General features: G+C 39.5%; 1 protein-coding gene across 2 annotated transcripts in view; it reads left to right on the top strand.

Annotated features, from left to right (window-relative positions):
* Positions 1-20,308, top strand: part of Prkd1 (protein kinase D1) — a 308,561-nt gene that overhangs the window by 2,598 nt on the left and 285,655 nt on the right. The window lies entirely within an intron of this gene.

A 20,308-nucleotide genomic window follows, 5' to 3' on the forward strand; every position in this document is an offset into this window, starting at 1 on the left:
TATCCATCGAGACATCAATCACTCATTGTCTATATCTGTCTTCTATTATCATCTGCCACCCCTTCATCTATTTATATAAATCATGTAACTATCAATCATCTATCTACCTATATATCATTCGTTATCCATGTATCTTCTGTATTGGGTTTGGAATATGTTATTTTCCCAGGCAGAAACAAGACTTAGAGGATTCTGTACTGTGTGGCTGCAGGAGTGGGCAACTTGATAGTGTGGAGGAAGGAGGTGTGTGCATGTTTATGTGTGTATGGGTTTGTGCTTTTCGCATCTTTTCTGCTATACTTTATGAAGACATTAACTGTAAGAAAGGATGATAGAGAGACAGAAAGAGACACACACAGAGATAGAGACAGAAAAAGAAAGGGAAAATGATGAATGAGAATACTAATATTAAAATGGGTGTTTGGGGTAGCTGGGTTTCAAGCCATTTGCAGTTTAGCATTTAGGCTTTTAAAGACAAGGTTCTCCTGATTTTCATGTCCTTCCCTCTTATTGCTTCAGTACTAGGAGTCTTTTTAGTCTAGTCTATGTTCAGGAGCCCCAGAGTCCTACATAGATGTTCCTAGCTTAACTCATTGGAAGTGTTAACTGACAGCTCAGTAAATTTCAATGCTATTATTCATGGGACCTTCTTTGGGGGAAGAGTTCCTGAGGTGGACAGGGTTAAACAGGAGAGTGGTTGGACCTGAGAAACTTGTCTTGAAGTTATTATTGATGTGTAGATCTTAACAATATAGTTTTTCCTCAATTTGTGATTTAGAAAATACCAGATATCTGTTTACTCTTGAGGAAATTAGATGGCAATTCAACAGAAGTTCTTTTAAGGTGTTCGATCCTAATCATTTACTGAGTTATAAAAGTTCCTAATATTTTTTTTTACCTGATGTTTAGTGTAATCTGAGGTGATCTCTTTCTTTGCACAGAAGAATGTAGGAATATATAGGATGTAATTAACTCTGTCTTTTTGGGAAGCTGAGGTAAAGTCTGCTTTACAGTGTTTACTCATTTAATGTCTTCACGTTGCATGTGTATACCACTGTAACGCGGTTATATATAACGAGCTGTTCCTTAATCAGCATGCATGGCTTCTGTTTTCACTCTGAGACCCTTCTACTCTGTCCTGTCAAAGGAATGTTGACTACATCAGATGAGAAGGAATTATCGTGGAGCAGGTAGCAACATCTCAGAGGATGACATAGATTGGATTCATAGCAAGCTGTGTACCTACCTTAGCATGCATGCACACACAGGTACACCCATACAACTTAGCATACATGCACACACAGGTGTACCCATACACTTTAGCATATGTGCATACACAAGTGCGCCTGTATACCTTAGTATGCGTGCACACACAGGTGCACCTGTACACCTTAGCATGTGTGCACACACAGGTGCACATGTACACCTTAACACGTGTGCACACACAGGTGTACCCATACACCTTAGCACACACGCGTACACAGGTGCACCCGTACACCTTAGCATGTGTGTATACACAGATGCACTGTATACCTTAACATACATGCACACACAGGTGTACTTGTACACTTTAGCACATGTGCACACACAGGTGCACACATACACCTTAGCATGTTGCACACACAGGTGTACACGTACACCTCAGCATGTGTGCACACACAGGTACACACGTACACCATAGAATGTGTACACACACACACAGGTGTACCCGTACACCTTAATACGTATACACACACAGGTGCACCCATACACCTTAGCATGTGTTCATACACAGGTGTGCCTGTATACCTTAGCATACATGCACACACAGGTGCACCCATACACCTTAGCATGTGTGCACACACAGGTGTGCCATACACCCTGCATGTGTGCACACATAGGTGCACTCGTACACCTTAGCATGTATACACATACAAGTGTACACATACACCTTAGCATGTGTGTGCATGCAGGTGCACCCATAAACCTTAGCATGTGTGCACACATAGGTGTGCCCATACACCTTAGCATGTGTGCACATGCAGGTGTGCCTGTATACCATAGCATGCACTCATACACAGGTGTGCCTGTACACCTTAGCATGCATGCACACACAGGTGTGTCCAAACACTTAGAACTCAAAGGGCATTGAGTGGTGTAGAGTACATTTATGTGGCTTCCTGTTCATTTGAGTTTTATCTTATTAAAAGTACAACCAGAGCTCCCCTCTTGGACACCCTTACTTGTGTAATAGCATCTGTAAGACACCTGACCTAAGCTTTACTTTTAACACTGGTCTTCCTGACTAAGGAAATTAAAGTATGAACTTTTAAGTGGAAAATAGCTACCAGAGTAACAAGGTGAGTGCCTTGGTTTGATAGTGGCATTACTTTGCGTGTCATTGTTTTACATTCTTAATTATATAGTTTTCTTAACAGTTGCAGTGTCCCTTTTAACCCTTATGGTTAATTTTAGCCATTCCACTTTCACACAGATTGAAAAAGCTGGAAGTAATTAGCTGGTGGTTCACCCCCGGGTGTGTAGACAACAAAAACTTCTTAAACTAATGAGAGTCTTTGGTGTATATTTTTGTTCTAATTTTATTTTTGGACATAATGCATACTACTAATTTCTGACTTAATGATAAAGTGTAGAATTTGGCGTTTTAGTAGGTGACTGTTAAAAAAAATATAGCAACATGCATTTCCAATTTAATGTTTACTTTCAAGCTTAGTAGCTTATGTACCTTGATTTCACTGGGGTTATATAGTATATTGTGACATAAATGCCCTGAATGGGTTAAGTATCCTTTATACAAAATTCTTGGAAACAGAAGAGTTTGGGACTTTGGGTTCTTCTGGATGTTGTAATATTTATAACACGAATAATGAGATATCTCTGGGATTAGACCCATGCTTAAACATACAATTAATTTTTATTCTATTTATTCTTTTAGTATTTAAAAAGTCATCTCGACTCGTAGTGGTTGCATGGGGACAGGTGTGGAACTTTCTTATTGCGTCATATTGGTGCTCAAAATGTGTCAGTCAGAAGATTTTGGATTAGGGGTGCCCAGCCTGGTTGCACAGTGTTTCTGTGTAATGTATACACATGTGCAATGAATTTATACATATTTTTGAAGTACACATATGAAGAGCTGGTTATTTAGGTCCAGTGTCCACATACTGAAGTATTGTTTTGTACTTTATGATGTGGACTTCAAGATGGAATGCTTCTGTTATATTCTGTCTCACAGCATGAAGCAGTCACTTTGCTTGATGTCTCTGTATCAGTACAAAGATATGTCAACCTCCTCCCAAATGTGTGTCTGTCATAGATTTCACAGGAAGAATATTCTTTGAAATTCTGACATGGAAAACAGTAAGCCACACAGACTTTGTTGGACAGTATATGCATTAATGTAGGCACTTAGATACAAATTCAAGATATTTGAAAGAACACAATTGCAGTGTGTTGAGTGGCGGTGATTGCATAGATTAGATTAGAAAATTACTCAATGTAAAACTTCCCCTGAAATACCATACTTAATGGAGGTTAAGTTGTGTCAGTTTTATGTCCCTTGGGACAAGCAAGAGGTATTTGGGAAGAAAGACTCTCAAGTGAGAAAATGCCTTCATAAGGTCAGGCTGTAGGCAAACCTATAGGGTATTTTCTTAATTAGTGATTGTTAGGGAGGGCCCAGGGGCTGTTCTATAAAAAAGCAGGCTGAGCAAGCCATGAGGTACAAACTAGTAACCTGCACCTCTCCATGGCCTCTGCATCAGTTCCTGCCTCCAGGTTCCTGTCCTGCTTGAGTTCCTTCCCTGACTGCCTTCTAAGATGGACTATGATGTGGAAGTGTAAGCTTAAACCATTTTCTTCACAAATTGCTTTTGGTCATAGTGCTTCATCAGAGCATGAGAAACTCTATGATACTGGTCTTATCAAACTTGTGCTGTAACTATTAAGGAAGATTCCAAACTTTATTTTGCCAATCATTATTACTCTCCCCGCCCCGAGACTATTATGTATAAGTTTTTATCATTTTATGCATGGTTTTTACAATGAACTTATATAGAATGTGTAGGTGTATGACTTTATGGTTATAAACTCTCTAACATTACTTCGCATGTGAAGCTAATATGTGCGAAGTGTTGAAATCACTGCCTGGTAAGTATGTGTACAGTGGATGCTATCATCCGTCAGTCATCAGAAGTTCCCATTATACACTGTTATTTTGGTAGCAAAACAAATGTTAAGTAAAGTTGCAGTATTAGTAAGAGCATGCTGTAGGTCTCAGCGATCCTTTCCTTGGTCTGTCGCAGGGTAAGTATTAGAAGCTGCTGTACTTTGAATGAGCTGTTCAAGGCTCATCCTTTTGGATTTCCTCAAAGAGTAATGTATTCACACTGTGCATGCAAGTTAAACAAAACCAAGCAAACTCCATTTGCAGGTAAACATAAAGCACCCACATCAAGAAATTGGTACTGTAATCCATATCGCATGGCTGAACTCAGATTGCATTGAAGGTAGATAAGATGTAGCCCAGATGTAGAACCCTGTTTACACAGGGTTTCTATGTGTAAACAACTCTGGCTGTCCTGGAACTCACTCTGTAGACTACTAGGCTGGCCTCGAACTATCAAAGGTCTTCCTGTCTCTGCTTCCTGGGATTAAAGGTGTGCACCAGCAAACTCGGCATAATGTTTGTTTTGAAGGTGTTGGGAGTAGTAGTCCCCTTGGTTCATGCAAACGATTACTACAAATAGAAGTAGAAGTGTAGGATGCTGTTAAAGTGCGGACTTACCTTCCAGCTTTGTCAGCATTAGTCTGTAGTGCAGTTTTGAAAACGAGCTTTCATTTACTTGAAACTTTTTTTTTTAATGGTACAGGGTGTTACACAATTTAAAACAAGGAGGTCATGATGTCATGGTCTTCTAATGATAGGACTTATAAACTAGGAAGATGATTGGCTCACTTACAGGCAAAATAGTTCACATGTATAAAAATACATGAAGATTTTCATACAAATCCTTCTGATATTGGCAAATACATTAAAACCGTGTAATGAAATGATCTCTAGATGTTACTTTGCAACAGAAAACCCCATATCATGCTTTTTTTCTGACTTTCCTGGTCTTACATTAAAACCAAAACCAAATAACTAAATAAACAATCTCTTGAATTATGTGGACAACACATAATTATAAAATATCATGTAGTTTGAATAGATAGAAAGGCAAAAAAACAAAACATGATGTAAATGCACTTTATCTTCAGAAACAACTAACCTGTCCAGACACAGTTTCCTCTTTAGAAGTTTCTCCCAAACTTGCAAAAGATTTTATTTGGTTGAAGCGAGACAGTTGATACAGCAACTTAACAGTGTTGGCAAATACACAGCTTAGATTTTAAAATATGCAATCATTCGGGAATTTTGTTCAACTTATTTTGGTGAAAAAGAGAAAAAAAATGTACCCGTTCCTGGTACGTTGGCATCTGTTCCGACTAAAGCACTGAGTGATGAGGAATTTGCTGAATTTACTGCTTGTATTTAGGCACAATTTCAAGAATTTCCAAGAGTTTCTCTCCTTAATTGTTGGCGGGCACTTTTTCATGGGTGTCATAAAGTGCTTGACAAGAATGAGTGTCATGATGAAGATGCTAGCAAAAAGCATGAATGTGCTGGACAGATTGCCTTTCTGATAGTGCGAGGCTCCACAGGCAATGTTATCCTGTTCACTAAAGAAGCACATACACTATTGTTTGAAACTTTTTCTAACTTTTGTTGGAAATAATTAAAAGTTTCTTATATTTGTGTGTATATACACATGAATATATATGATGGCTCTCTTTTTCTATATATGTGTGTGTATGTATGTATGCATGTAGGTATGTATGTGTGTGTGTTTGTATATATGGGGTGTACACACATGTATATCCCTCACTGGTTCCACTAGTTGGAAGGATAGTGAGTATTAAATCTTGAGACCACTGAAGCCTGATGTGGTAAACGATTATCTTAAAAGTTTATTTCGATTATTTTTTTCTGTACCCAGTGCTCCTACAGTCGCCGTGTTTATACGGTAACAAGATTGCTTATTTGGATGATATAAATATCTTACTGTCACCTTGGACATTTTCAGTTTCTTTGCTCAGTACCATATGAATTCTGCTTAGGAAATGGCATCCACAAAGGCTTTGTGAGAAAGTACTAACCTTGCTTTTCATGAAGCCCTCAGACAGTCAGAGTTGGGGGTGGATGGTGGGAAGTTAAGAATGAAGTGCATTTGAAAAGGTAGAAATAGGCCAGGTGGTGGTGGTACAGGCCTTTAATCCCAGCACTCCAGGAGGCAGAGGCAGAGGCAGAGGCAGATGGATCTCTGTGAGTTTGAGGCCAGCCTTGTGTTCAAGAACTAGTTCTAGAACAGGCTCTGAAGCTACAGAGAAACCCTGTCTCAAAAACCAAAAAGAAAAAAAAAAGTAGGAATAAACAGCCCATATTAAATAGCAAAGACCTGAGAGATGAAACACTGAAGAGTTGCCATTTCTTCCAAGTATTGTAATCTCTGAGTCACGAAGACCTAAGGTTACTGATGTTTCAAAAGACATTTCTCTCTCTCTCTCTCTCTCTCTCTCTCTCTCTCTCTCTCTCTCTCTCTCTCTCTCTGTGTGTGTGTGTGTGTGGGGGGGGGGGAGAGAGAGAGATTTCATTTTTTGATAAATTAATTGCCTTTGGATTCATACCTGAGATGATGTTTTTATTCTTATTTCTTCATGAATCTTTATGCGATTTTCAAAGTTGCTTTTCTGATTTATGTCCAACCAACAGTGTATGTAGGGCCTGTGTCCACATTCTTAACAATACTTGTTTATTGTGTCTCTTTGGTAGTAGCTATTCCAAACAGTTTTGAGGCAATATACAGTTCAGATTTACACTTCCCTGATGGTCAGATAGTAAATATTTTTTTCCAATATATTTCTGGATCCATTGTATGTTCTCTTTTGCCCATCCTTTGATTTTTAGAGGTAATTTTCTTGTTACTGATTTATGTGAGTTCCTTCTGTGTTTAGATAGTAACCCTTCTTTAAGGTCTAATCTTTCCTCGCTGAGATGACTGATTAGATATTTATCTCTTTAATCGTTGTAGTGCTATCTAATCTGCATCAATTATTTATTATTCTTTACTTTGTTCTCTCTCTCTCTCTCTCTCTCTCTCTCTCTCTCTCTCTCTCTGTCACTGATAACCCATTAGATATTTTTTTCTTTTTATCACTATAGAGCCAGGAGAGCTGGCTCAATGTCTCATTGTCTTTTGGCTTTAGTTTTCAGTGTTGCTCTTAAAAATAGACAGAGGAATTGCTTGCCCTTGCAGAAGACCAGGAGCTATAGCCGGTCCTTCTTGTAGCTGTTAATTAGCTTTCCTTTCAAGCCTCAGGCTTCCTGTGCATAGAATGGGGACAGAATTCCACAAAGCCTGTTATCGCTGAAAGGTCTGAACCCAGGTGGGCCTGTAATGCCCCTGATGCTTACTGAGAGCTCAGTCAAGCCATATGTTATTCCTTTCTTGAAAATGCCCATGTATTCAACTTTAATAACTTCTCCTGTGGATGTGTTATGATCATGGCCTGGTTTACCATATTTTTTCATCTATCAGTGTAAAGCTCCAATTGTGTTTTGTTATTGCTTCTAAGTGTATATATTGAAGGGATGTGACACTATGTGGCACACCTTGACCATGGAAATTCACTTCAGGAAAAAAAAATTACTGAAACAATAGAGGGTTAAGGCTCAATTTAAGGAACAAATTTTTAATAGATGTCTGGGTATATTTGGGACCTTTTTTACCTAAGTAACTGGTTATTGCAGAAGTCATATGCCGTCCCAGTGAGAGATCACGTGGTACAATTAGAGATTAACATAGGAGAAACTTTTTCATGGAACAGATGCAGGTTCCTGCTAGTGTCCAAAGAGGAGCCTGCCACGCACAGAAGGTTTTACTAACTTATAAACACCATAGACTCCTGCATTCCACACACACTGTCATCTTTAAATCTGCTTTAGGTCCCAGTCCCAAGTCACATTGGAAACAATTTAAACTGAGACAGGCAACTACAAATTTGACCACTTGGGCAGATGGGAAATTTACAGAGTAGAAATATTGCCAGAATTAGTTCCTAAGTGCATCAATGTTATTCCCTTCAAATCCCTGTTACCCAGGTTCTGTCTTTCCACACGGGTGATTCATGCCTTCCTTGATAAGAGCTCACTTGGAAGACTGAACAGTAGACCGTGGCTTAAGTGTGGTTGTGATCCTGGACTGCACCCTTGATAGAGGGATGGACCTAATGACCAGCTGGTTGTCTCCTTTGTTCTGGGTAGACGCTTTGGAGGGCAATCTTGGTGAAGAAACATCAGCAGAATCTGTTTCAGCAACCCCAAAGTTCAGTTACGGTACAGAATTTTCTTTCTTTAAGTTTTTAACAAGTCTGGTCAGGACACTGCTTAGCTTTCAGCCATTTGGAGGTCATGCTCCTCTAGCTAAATTCTACTTTGTGCCATTTTATATTTCCTATGCAAGTTTATTGGTAAATCCTTTATAGCATCAATTTATTAGTTCAGATTTCTCCTGCATCATTGTGGCATGAACCAGACATGGCGACACACATGCCTGTAGCCACAGCACAACGTTCAGGTGGTGGAGGCTAGGGGATCAGAAGTCCAAAGTCATTTCAGCCGCATGGAGATTCCATAGTCTATCTGGGCGAAAAACTCTGCATAAAAACAAAAACAAACAAGCAAACCAGAAGCAAGCACAGATGAGAAGGAGTCTGAATGTATCAAAACCACGCTTGAGATGTTGTAAACCAAAGTGTCTATGTAAATCAAATAAAGACCAATTTTGTTCAAGATCAAATTTAAGTACCATTAACTTAGTTTGCTTTTTATATTTTTTAAATGATTCAAGTTGTTTTTAATGTATATTGAAAAATATTTATTTTATTTGACGTGTATAACTGTGTGCCTCAGCCGATGTATGTGTACTCCGTGTATACAGGAGCCCACAGATGGCAGCGGTGGATCCCCTGGAGCTTCATTATAGACAGTTGTAAGACTCCAGGTAGCTGCTGGGAACCGAACCTGGGTCTTCAAGAACACCAAGTGCCCTCAACTGCTGAGCTATTATGGCCTGTAATAATTTGTATTTGGTTTGAAATTTATTCAACCACTTTCATGTTGGTGTATATTTTAGACTTTCTTATGAATTAAATTATTTTCAATTGATCATTTAAAAGAGTTTTTTTCCCATTAGATTAAACTGTCCGTTTTAGATATACCAAAAAGTTAAAGCCTTTTGCTAAGTCATTCAATCAGTCATATTAATTGCATAATGATGGGAATAACATTGAATTGTTCTCTTAGTTTCAAAAGGATGATCATAACCAGAGAAGCAAGGTCTACTTTTAATTTGACCTAAATGAGGCAGATTTTAAGTATTTGAGCTAGTTAATTTATCATTGCTTAAACATTTATTGAAGAAAATGTTTCCCAGTGTCTTTTTATCAATTAAATGCACCCTTCTTTTAATTTAGAGACATTGGCAATAATGGCCTAGAATGATTACTCAGAAGTTAGCTTTTGCTGCTCTTGGGGAGGACCCATGTTTTGTTCCCAGTACCTACCACTATTATGCTGCTAAATAGACATCTTATTAAACTGGCTCCTTATGACTTATTCTTATACCTGTAGATTAATTTCATCTCCCAAACCTCCTCCAAGAATTCTCTATTTGCAGTAGATGGTGATTAACACAGGGACCCACAGCTAACCAACACTGAGAAAGTAAGAGGTGATAGAATACTCAGCCTCAAATGGAACACATACCACCAACCCCTCTCAGGGTTCAGGATCATCACAGAAGAGCAGGTAGAGGCTGGGGTAATCGAGGACTACAAGGAAACATCAACTTCTGGATATAGCAGATTAGTTACAAATATGAATTTGCAAGTATGAAACTACTGCTGCTTCAACAGTGTATACCAGACCTGTGCAAATGCAAGCCAGACCAAATTCAGTGAGGAGAGAGGAGCTGGGCACAAGCAGTTGTTAGCATTTAGGACAGGGAAAGACAGTTTCCTTCAAGAAGGTAGCCATGGTAAGTTGACCACTGTCCAGTGGAAGAATACATACCCAAGTCTACCTGGGGAGCAAATTTGCCTTGAAGGTTTTAAAGTAAGAAGACACAAAAATGGGTGGGTAGAGGAGGGGAAGGAGCGACAAAAAATTTTAAAAATACAACAACAACAACAACAACAACAAAAAGAAATGGAGAAAGAAAGGCCATAGGCCCAAGTCCTGGAGTCCAGGAGGGATTCTTGGGTAGTACCAGGAGTTCTTATTTTCACTGAAATTGGCTGCATCGTTCTCAGAGAATCAGGATATCACGGCCATGCTTGAGAGAGGGCGACCTATCAAGGCCCTGGAACATTTGGTTCAAGACTCTCGGAGGAACTGGGAGATGCCAGAGTGACTTCTTTGCCAGAGGAAGCAGATTATTGGGTAGGACAGGAGACTCCTCAGCGTACAGCTAGAAAATCTGTCCCTGCGTACTGGTTTCTGTAAATTCCGAGATGCAAAGGTGACGTTGGTACTTAGCAGCCTAGCAAGGACTGCCCAGCATTCCTGTGGTGACAAGCTCAACAAAAAACATGGATGGCCGGAAAAGTTGTAATGATTTAGAGATGGGTTACTCCACTTCGACCTTCAGCATAGTGGAACCAGATGTCAAGACCACGTGACCATGAGCATTGTTTGGAGTGAAGCAGGAGGAAGCTGATGTACTTCGGGCTCTAAACAAACTTAGTGTTTGCGTGTAAGTCTGAGCAGGTACTCATGGACATGTGTGTGCAGACCAGAGGCCACCCTCTGCTGTTATTTCTCTGCTACTGCTCACCTTGATTTTGTTTTACATCTATTTATTTATTCTCTCTCCCTGTCTCTGTCTCTCTGTGTCTCTGTGTCTCTGTCTCTCTCTGTCTTCCTCTCTGTCTCTGTGTCTCTTTCTCTCTGTGTCTCTGTGTCTCTCTGTCTTTCTTTCTGTCTCTGTCTCTGTCTCTTTGTCTCTGTCTTTTTCTCTCTCTCTGTCTCTGTCTCACTCTCTCTGGGGGGCATGCATGCCATGTCATCTTTCTGGAGGTTAGAGGACAACTTGGAGGAGTTGGTTCTCTTTTTACAGTCTGTGAATTCTGATGACGAGACTCTATCAGTCTTCGCAGCAAGCAGTATTGCCCACAGAGCCATCTTGCTGGCTCACAATTTGTCTGGAGACCAGGTCTCTCAGTGGGATCCCTGCAGGATTACTTGACTAGGCTAACTTGGCTTTCCAAGGAACTCTGAGGATCTACCCATCTCCACCTCCCCAGCACTGTAATCACAAGCATACTGCCCAGTATCTGGCTTTTTAATTATAAGAACCAATACTCTCATCAGTTAAGTTTTGGTGATATCGTTCAGTTGCATTGGTTATCAGTCTGGCACCCATTTTAATAGTACAAATCTTAGTGGAATTTTGATAGTAGTGGAACTGAGGGGCAGGGAAAAGAAGTACCTGCAAAAATTCTTCTGTGGATTTTGTCAACAGGATTGGCCTCACTAAGGAATCGGGGAATGACAAGCAGTAGGGGAGCTGGCTGCGAAGTGGCTGTTTTGTAATTTGCTGAGTGTCTTATGTGTGAGCTCTGAGCAGCTCCACAATGGCTGCCTGGTAGCAATTGAGGGAGAGCTTGTCTCTGGAGCATTGGGTCATAGTTGACAAAGTTCCAGAGCCTCCTCTGGAAAATTCCACGGAGTGGCAGAGGACCTTGAGTTAGTGGTTTCTCTCAAGGCACAATGGCCAGCAGAGAGGAGAGCTTCCAGGAACAAAACTTGCCTTTTGTCTGTGGCAGGCTTCTTGATGTTTGTCATTTTCAGTCCTCAGAGCAGAATTTTCTACTGTGGTTATTTATCTCCATTTTAACATAAGGCTAGAGAAGCTAAATCATTTACCCCAAATTGCACAGCTACTGAGTAGAACCTTTGCCTCCTTCCAGCGACTAGTACTCGACTCACTTGCTGGAATAACATAGCTTTGAACAGAAGTTGTGGAATTATCAAGTGGGGCGTGTGTGTGTGTGTGTGTGTGTGTGTGTGTATGCGCGCGCATTAAATTTTTCTAATATATTGGTTTAAATTGACTTTAAAAGTACTTTACTTTAGTAATGTGGTGTGATATGTATGTTAGTATCAATTATTTTTAGCCCATAAAGCTTCTTTCATTTGGAATTCACATCCAAGTTAATGGTCACCTGGAATTCTAGTGACTTTGAAGGTAAACCCTACAAGGACATTGCGTGGCAAAACGCCTCCATCCCATGCCTTTGACACTAACAGGGGGCATTAGAAATAGGCTCTCTTTGGGGTGTTAGTGTTTTAGAGAGAGATGGCTGCCTGGTTTAGAGGTCCTCTTCAACTCTAAGATGTTCTCCAATTTATTATGCATGTAGTTATTTGTTAATTTGGAGTATCATATCATTACCTAATGATAATACCAACAACAAAAAATACCAAAATTTATTTTATGGGTTGTTAATCCGCAACTATCTTTTAAATGCTAGATGCCACAATCATTCATCCAAAGGTCCGGAGACATTTTGTCTGAGATAATTAAGTTGTTGGTTCAGAACTCTTCCTTCCAATGAGATGTTGGTACAGGGGTCTTCTGGAATAAGATTAGGGTCAGGCTCCACTGGTCTTCTTGTGGTTCAGGCTAGTAGAAGTAAAACACCGAGGCTGCCACTGTAAATCAGTGAAATGAATCATTCTTTTTGCAAGTGTCTATTTGTGTGTGTGTGTGAATTTGCATTTGTTACCTTGTGTTTATCAATAGTGAGTGAACACCTCTTACGTAAACTCCTATGCATGGTCAGTCACAAACTGGGGATCACCCTTCACTAATAGTGTTCATTTTTCCGAGTGCAAATTGCCTTATATTCCTTTGAATGTGTGGAAGGCTAAGACTAGCACTTCCCTTGTAGCCTACACGTATGCTCCTCAGTCTGTAGCTACATTGTTGGAAGACATGATTAGACTTAATGACATCCACAGTTTAACTAGATTCCTTTCTGAAGTTTCCTGCCCTGAATCACACCGTACACAGAAGGGTACAGGAACTATTATTTCTTTTTATGTATTGGTTTGTATGTGGGTGTGCTCACAGGCTATGAACTGTGGAGGCCAGAGGTGTTGGATTCCTTGGGTCTAGAAATATGGATATCTAATATGGATATTGGGAACTGAATTCTGGTCCTCTGAAAGGGCAGTCGGAGGGAGCTCTTAACAAGGGAGCCATCTTTTCAGCCTGCCCTCGGGACTTTGAAGTTTCAGTACAACGGGATGAATTACGTGAGCACTCATTTTTTGCCATGACCTAGTGGTAGTCCTTGGCTAAGTCAAAGCAGCAGGGTGTCCAGCTGTACTAGACTGGATGTCCTAGGCGCTTTCTAGTGAACGGCTGCCTCCTAAGCCTTGTGTTTAGATTCCCTATCCTTAAGAGTCAGCACACCGAGTTAAATAGGACAGTGTTTTGCCCTGCTTATTCCTGGTGGGTTTTGCTTATTTCTGTTGTTGCAGGATTCCTTTAATTTGTAATTTTTGCCATTAAAATCTCTAGAGTTTCAGGTAAAAACGTAAGAGTCAAAAGCAAAGCCTTGTTCCCATGAGGCTGTTTTTGCCAAGAACCTCCCTACACGTAAAGTTAAAACTTGCAGAATTTATTTCATTGAAAGGCATCAGATTATCGTAAAGGTTTGTTTTATAGAACTTTCCTAGAATAATCTTAAAACAAATAGATTTTAAAGTATTTCTTTGTTTTTTTTTTCTTTTTTAGAACAGTCTTTATAAGGAGTTATGTTCACATGAGTGTATGTGTTTGTGTTTAGGCATGTGTGTACATGTGCATATGCCCACAAAGGCCAGAGAAATTGGATTCCCCAGGAGCTAGAGTTACTGTGAGCCACCTGACAGGGTTCCTTAGAATTTAACTCAGGTCTTCTGGAGGAGGTGCTTCTAACTCCTGAGCCATCTCTCTGGATCGGAATGTTGTCTTTGACCAAAAGTTTCTAGATAACTGAATTTATACTTAATATCATAAACTAGTGGATAGTAATCTCATTTTGAATGTAAATAAAAGCAAAATACTGCAACAAAGATGTACAATTTTGTCTCAAATATCAAATAATTTAGCTTATTCTGATCATTCATTCTGCTCTTGTTAACGAAAACAGGTAAATAGAAATGCCTATCTTCCAGTTTCAGTACAATTGTCAGCTACCACATGAGTCAAATATATCTACTTACACTCAGAAGACAAATATAACACAGATATAAACTCTGGGGCCTTCGAGTTGTCATCTATTTTATTATTCTCATTACTGGATAAAAGAGAGCAAGTTCAGCAAAGAGGGAGAAACTGCTCAGAAATACACTGAATTGTTTAGAAAATCTCATTTTATTTGGAAAAAAATAGGATATAACATTTTGGAAATTGTCTTGTTCGCAGGAACAATGATATTCTTTATGTATTTACAGGCACAGCTTGGATAAAGACATGTATGACTTTTGCCTATTGCTGCACGCGTGGTTTCTGTTGGCAAATGCACTGTTGAAGTAATATTCACAATTACAGGTTTGGAAGTCAGGCTATGAAACAGGTCAGTGGTTGAAGGCCACTTGAAAAGGGACCTGATTTTGCATAGTCATCTCCATTTGTTAGTTTTCCAGATGAAAACTTATAATTTTACTTCAATTAATCAGTTATCTTTTTTCTTTTATCTTGAAAATTGCAGAAATGTGTTGTAGGTGGAATCATGGCCCTTAACAGTGTTTTCACTCTAATCCTGGGAACCTGTGAATGCTACCTTTTATAACAAGGGGGAACTTGCAGATGTGATAGGGATTTTGAGGATGGGATTTTTTTTTTCTGGATATTCTGGTGAATTCAAGCCAATTGTATGAATTCTTAAAAGTGAACAGTCTTCCCTTCTGGATGGGACCGAGAGACTAGAGCAGCCTATGTGAACAGGACATGGCACTAGGTTCTCTTTTGCTGACCTTGCCTGTGAAAGAGGTGGGCTAAGAACCAAGGGATGCTGGAGCCGTCGTAAGAGTAAAACAAGTTGGAGCCATGAACTACTAGGAGATGCGACAATAGTCATAGGAGCTTCGAGAGTGGGAAAGTGGGCCAAATGAGTACAGTCAAAACAAGATGCTAAACTAGAGATTTCTCCTCTGGAGTTTCCAGAGAAAACGCACGCTGATCTTAATTTGGGGAGTATGCATTTGGTGCGTTTGATCTCTAGAAACATGAGAGAAGTCACATGTGTGGTAGCGGACTACAGCAAAAGTAGACGATGAATATGTCATATTCCCTGCAGACTGCAGACGGAGTGAGAAATTCAGATTATCTTGAGGCGAATCACAGCACTCGGTTAAAGACCATTAGCATTTTGGCAAATGTCTTACCGGCTTTCTTTCTGTTAAAAATGTACTCAGCAGAATGTGCTTTGTTTGTTTTGATTCTTCATTTGATGCATTGTCTTTCTATGCTGGTGTTTTAAGTAAAAAGTGTTTGGCAACCTTGGGGTACTTTAGGTGCGAGAAGGCTTCCTAAGCTTATTTGGGTTTTAGAATTTAATGTTTAAGTTATTGGTTTAAACTTCATTTATCCTTTTAAAATATATATCTTTATTAATTCTATGTGAATTTCATGCACTGTGTTTTTATTATATTCCTCACAAATCCACCCCAATCCATGCTCATCCGATGACTTTGTGGCCTCATTTTATTAAGCCACCCAGTCTCATTTCTTTATTTTACATCCTGAATGCAGTCTCCCCTGCTACTCTTTCCCCATCTCCCCCCACTCCCCTTCAATTCTTCCCTCTGTACTCACTCAGGGAGGGGCAGGCCTCCCATGGGTGACAGCAAAGCATGGCATATCAAGCTGCCCTAAGACTAAGTACCTCCTGCTGCATTCAAACCGGGCAAGGCAGTCCAGCATGAGGAATAGGTTCCCAAGAGCCAGCCAAGGCACTGGACACAGCCCTGCTCCCATTGCCAGGGTTGTCAGATATAGACCTAGCTACACAATGGTCATATATATGCAGTTGTTGGTCCCTTGAAGGCTCCCTGATTGTTGGTTCAGATTGTGAGTTCCCATGAGCCAGTCTAGTGGCTTCTGTGAGTTTTCCTGTGATGTCCCTGACCTCCCTGTTTCTTACAATCCCTTCTCCCTCTCCTCAACAGGACTCTCTGAGTGTGGAATGTGGCCCAGAAGATTGGCCATGACGCTCTGAGTCTGCTTCCATCAGTCACTGGATAAAGGCTCACTGATGATGACTGGGATGGTCATTAGCCTGATCACAGGGGCTTTCCAGTTCAGGATGTGCATCCACTGCTGTCAGAGGTCTTAGCTGGGACCATCTTTATAGACTCGTGGAAGTTTCCCTTGCATCAAGCTTCTACCCAACACCATAAAGCTCTTCTTTCCAGTCATCTCTCTCAGCACCGTCCCACTCCACCCGCCCTCCAACCAGATCCCTCAAGTTCTCATACCCACCCACCCCCAGTCCAATGAGGAGATCTCTATTTTCCCTTTCCAGGGAGATGTATGCATCTCCTCAAATGACCTGCTTGTTACCTAGCCTCTCTAGGCCTGTGGATTTTCAACATTGTTATCCTTTACTTTACAGTTATTATCTATTTATGAGTGAACACATACCATGCTTGTCTTTCTGGTCTAGGTTACCTCATTAGAAAGATTTCTTTTTTTTTTTTTTTAATTCCACCCATTTGCCTTCAAATTTCCTAATGTCATTATTTTTAACAGCTGAGTAATACTATATTGTATAACTGTAGCACATTTTCTTTATCCATTCCTCAGTAGAGGGACATTGAGGTTGTTTCCAGGTTCTGGCTATCACAAATAAAGCTGCTATGAACATAGTTCAGCAAGTGTCCTTGTGGTAGGATGAAACATCTTTTGGGTTTATGCCCAAGAGTGATATTCTTGGGTCTTGAAGTAGATCAATTTCCAATTTTCTGAGAAACCACCATATTGATTTCCATAGTGTTTGTACAAGTCTGCACTGTAGGAGTGTTTTTCTTGCTCCTCATCCTCTCCAGCGTAAGCTGTCATTTGTGTTTTTGATCTTAGCCATTCTGACATGTTTAAGATGGGATCTCTAAGTCATTTTTATTTGCATTTTCCTGATGGGTAAGGATGTTGGACATTTCTTTAAGTGTTTCTCTGCCATTTGAGAGTCTTCTGTTAAGAATTTACTATTTAGGTATGTAACCTATTTTTTAATTGGATTTTTTGGGTGTTTTTTTTTTTAATGTCTAGTTTCTTGAGTTTTTTTATATTTTAGAGATCATCCCTCAAGTATTTTCAGCAATGGTGCTGGTATAACTGGATATCAGCATGTAGAAGAATGCAAATAGATCCATAGCTATTACTGTGCACACAACTCAAGTTCAAGTGGATCAAAGACCTCAACATAAATCCAGTTACACTGAACCCGATAGAAGAGAGAGTGGGGGAGTAGCCTTAAATGCATTGGCGCAGAGACAGCTTCCTGAATAGAACACCAATAATACAGACACCAAGATCAATTTAGTAAATGGGCCTCTTGAAACTAAAAAACTTCGGTAAGGCGAAGGACACTGTTAATAGTATATAAAAGTACACCTACAGAGTGGGGAAAGATCTTCACAAACCCCACATCTGTGTTAATGTCTATCTACTGCAAAGACACGCTTCTCTGGGGAGTGTAGAGAGATACACTACTCTGTGGGTGTAAAAATATCTCTGTGTGTCAGCTTTACACTATTTACATTCCATTAGCAACATAATAGCAGTAAACCTTATATCCAGTCAGAAAGCTGTTGGTTACTCCCATGCCCTTTGTGCCACCGTTGACTTCAGTGAGCATATCTTAAGATGCAGGTCATTCTAGCTTGCAGGGTTCACATTTTCCTTTCAAGCATGCACAGTCCCTTCCCAGCACGATGAAAACTGGACAAGCCTCCAGACCAACACCAGCTTGAGATCTTCATGTTCTACAATTTCAAGAGATGGTTTCTTCAGCCCTAGGCTCTTACCGATTCAATTTAGAAAAAAATTCAGCTCTTTTCTTCTAGGTTGGAGATAATTTGAACTTAATAGAATGCTGGGTCCTAGTGTTTATTCTTCTTAAGAGACTAAGGAGGTCACACATGCAGTTGTTTGAAGATTGGTAGTTTCCTAGGTCTGTCTAACAATCCAGTTAAAACTCGCAAGTGTCTGCTTTTGGAAATTAGGATACTGTTTACATTTTTGACTATGTTTAAAATCCTCTTATATGTATGTGGTGTTACATTTTTCTACTTGAATATATATTTTTAGTGAACTTCTTTTGCTGTTATTGGTTTGTATCCTAAGGACTGATGTTAGAAATTAGTTACAGTTTTTATTGCAGCACACAGGTTCTTTATATTTTATATTTTTCTTTTGAAAAGCATGGACACAAAGGTATTTGTTTCTGCTTTGTCTTTTGCATGGAAATCAAGTGCTATAGGTAGTTGGGTCATAAGAGGGACATGCCTTTAATAGCCAAGTCTAGTCTTCCCCTTGGGTGGATAACATCTAAAAGATCTCCTGAAAATTCATACGGAAGCACAGTGGATAATAACAGACTTCGAAAAATGCAGAGTTTGATGCTTAGTTTTTCTATCTTTCTTATATAAGAACAGGTCTAAGTCACTTTTTTTTATAATCATGTTTCACATTGCTAAAAAGTTAGAAAAACATACTTTCCTATAAATGTTCAAGGCGTTCTTGAAAAATAATTGTTTAAAAATAAGATTTCATCCTATTTTATTTGTATTTGCTTCACAATAGTTTTTTCTTAATTCTTAGGCTTTTAGAGGTATACAATGTATAAACATTGCCTTTGACATGTCCTTCTTTTCCTGGAAACAAGTATTTGACTTATTAAATAGGCAAGAGCTGGCTGGAGTGTTTTGATTTTGAAAACTTTGACAGATACCCAGAGGTTCCCAGTCTCTGTTGGCTAAGTTATCTGGAATGAGTGAACATTGTGGCTGCAAGTGTCTTTGCTAGCTTTAGATGCTTGGTATGAAAGGCAGTAGAATTATTTTTCATACTGTCTTCTACATATGTCCCTCGAAACAGAATTGTAATGTTAGTATGTACATCTGTATTTGGGACCTGCTGTATTGAGTCTTAGCAGTTCTCATTTCAACCATGGATGCATAATCATTATTCCAAGAACTGTTCTGTGAAGAGAGTTGATAGTGTTTATGAGTATGGGAAGCCCTGGGGGAAATGCTGGTCTGTCTGCAGGAGATAAACAACAAACCCTGGGGTCTGAGTCTGCTGTGAGGAATTGTACTGCTTGCCTTTTACTGGTCCTGGGTTTAAAGTCAGGAGAGCAAGGCCTTCCTTCCTGAGCACATTTTATGGTAGGGCCTGAATAAATATTTGTTGAATTGAATGAGTTTCTGCAGCAGTGATCGTTTATGGTTGTTAGTGGAGCCCTCAATGAAATGCTGTAAAAGACACTTCAGTGTTTTTCTTGTCAAATCTCAGCTTAATTTTAGACAATAAAATAATCTTATACATGAAATGCAGTGGCAGGAAAGTCCAGGATGCAGAGGTTAGAATTTGTTTTGAAGAAAAGAAACCTCAGTTAATAAGAAATGCAGCCAATGTTTGTTGGGTCCTGGTTACTGGGTTTTGTTTCCCTTTCACCCGTGAATGTGAGACTCTTTGAAGACTGTAGGGAAATGTGGAGGAGCTTTTAATATAGTCAGTAGTCTCAAAGTTGGCAGCTTTGGTTTCAATCAGTAAGAGTATTTTAAAAATACTTAACTTTTCCTATCATCTTAAGCTTTCGTTATTTTGAAACAAAATTTTACATACTCATTAGGTTAATTGTATTTCTTGGTAAGTTTAAAAATTATTTAGACTTATTAAAATATTTAAAAATTATTTAAAACTATATTTTTAGTACTTCTTGTTGGTATTCCAGGTTCAATGTCCTCTTGATGTGTGTGAATCCCTGTCTGCTTAGGTGTGTCTTATGTCTATGATACTTCTAGGGCTTCCTCTAGCTCTTTCTTTTCACTGACTTTAGCCCTTGATGGCCCAGCTTTTCACCTCCTGTGCTTTTGATTTTATGCTTTGCTGTTTTTCTGCCCTGGTTTCCTTGTTCACACAGCTGGAAGCTT

Source organism: Myodes glareolus, chromosome 11 (assembly GCF_982192425.1).
Source record: "Myodes glareolus chromosome 11, mMyoGla1.1, whole genome shotgun sequence".
In the NCBI taxonomy this organism is placed as follows: domain Eukaryota; kingdom Metazoa; phylum Chordata; class Mammalia; order Rodentia; family Cricetidae; genus Myodes; species Myodes glareolus.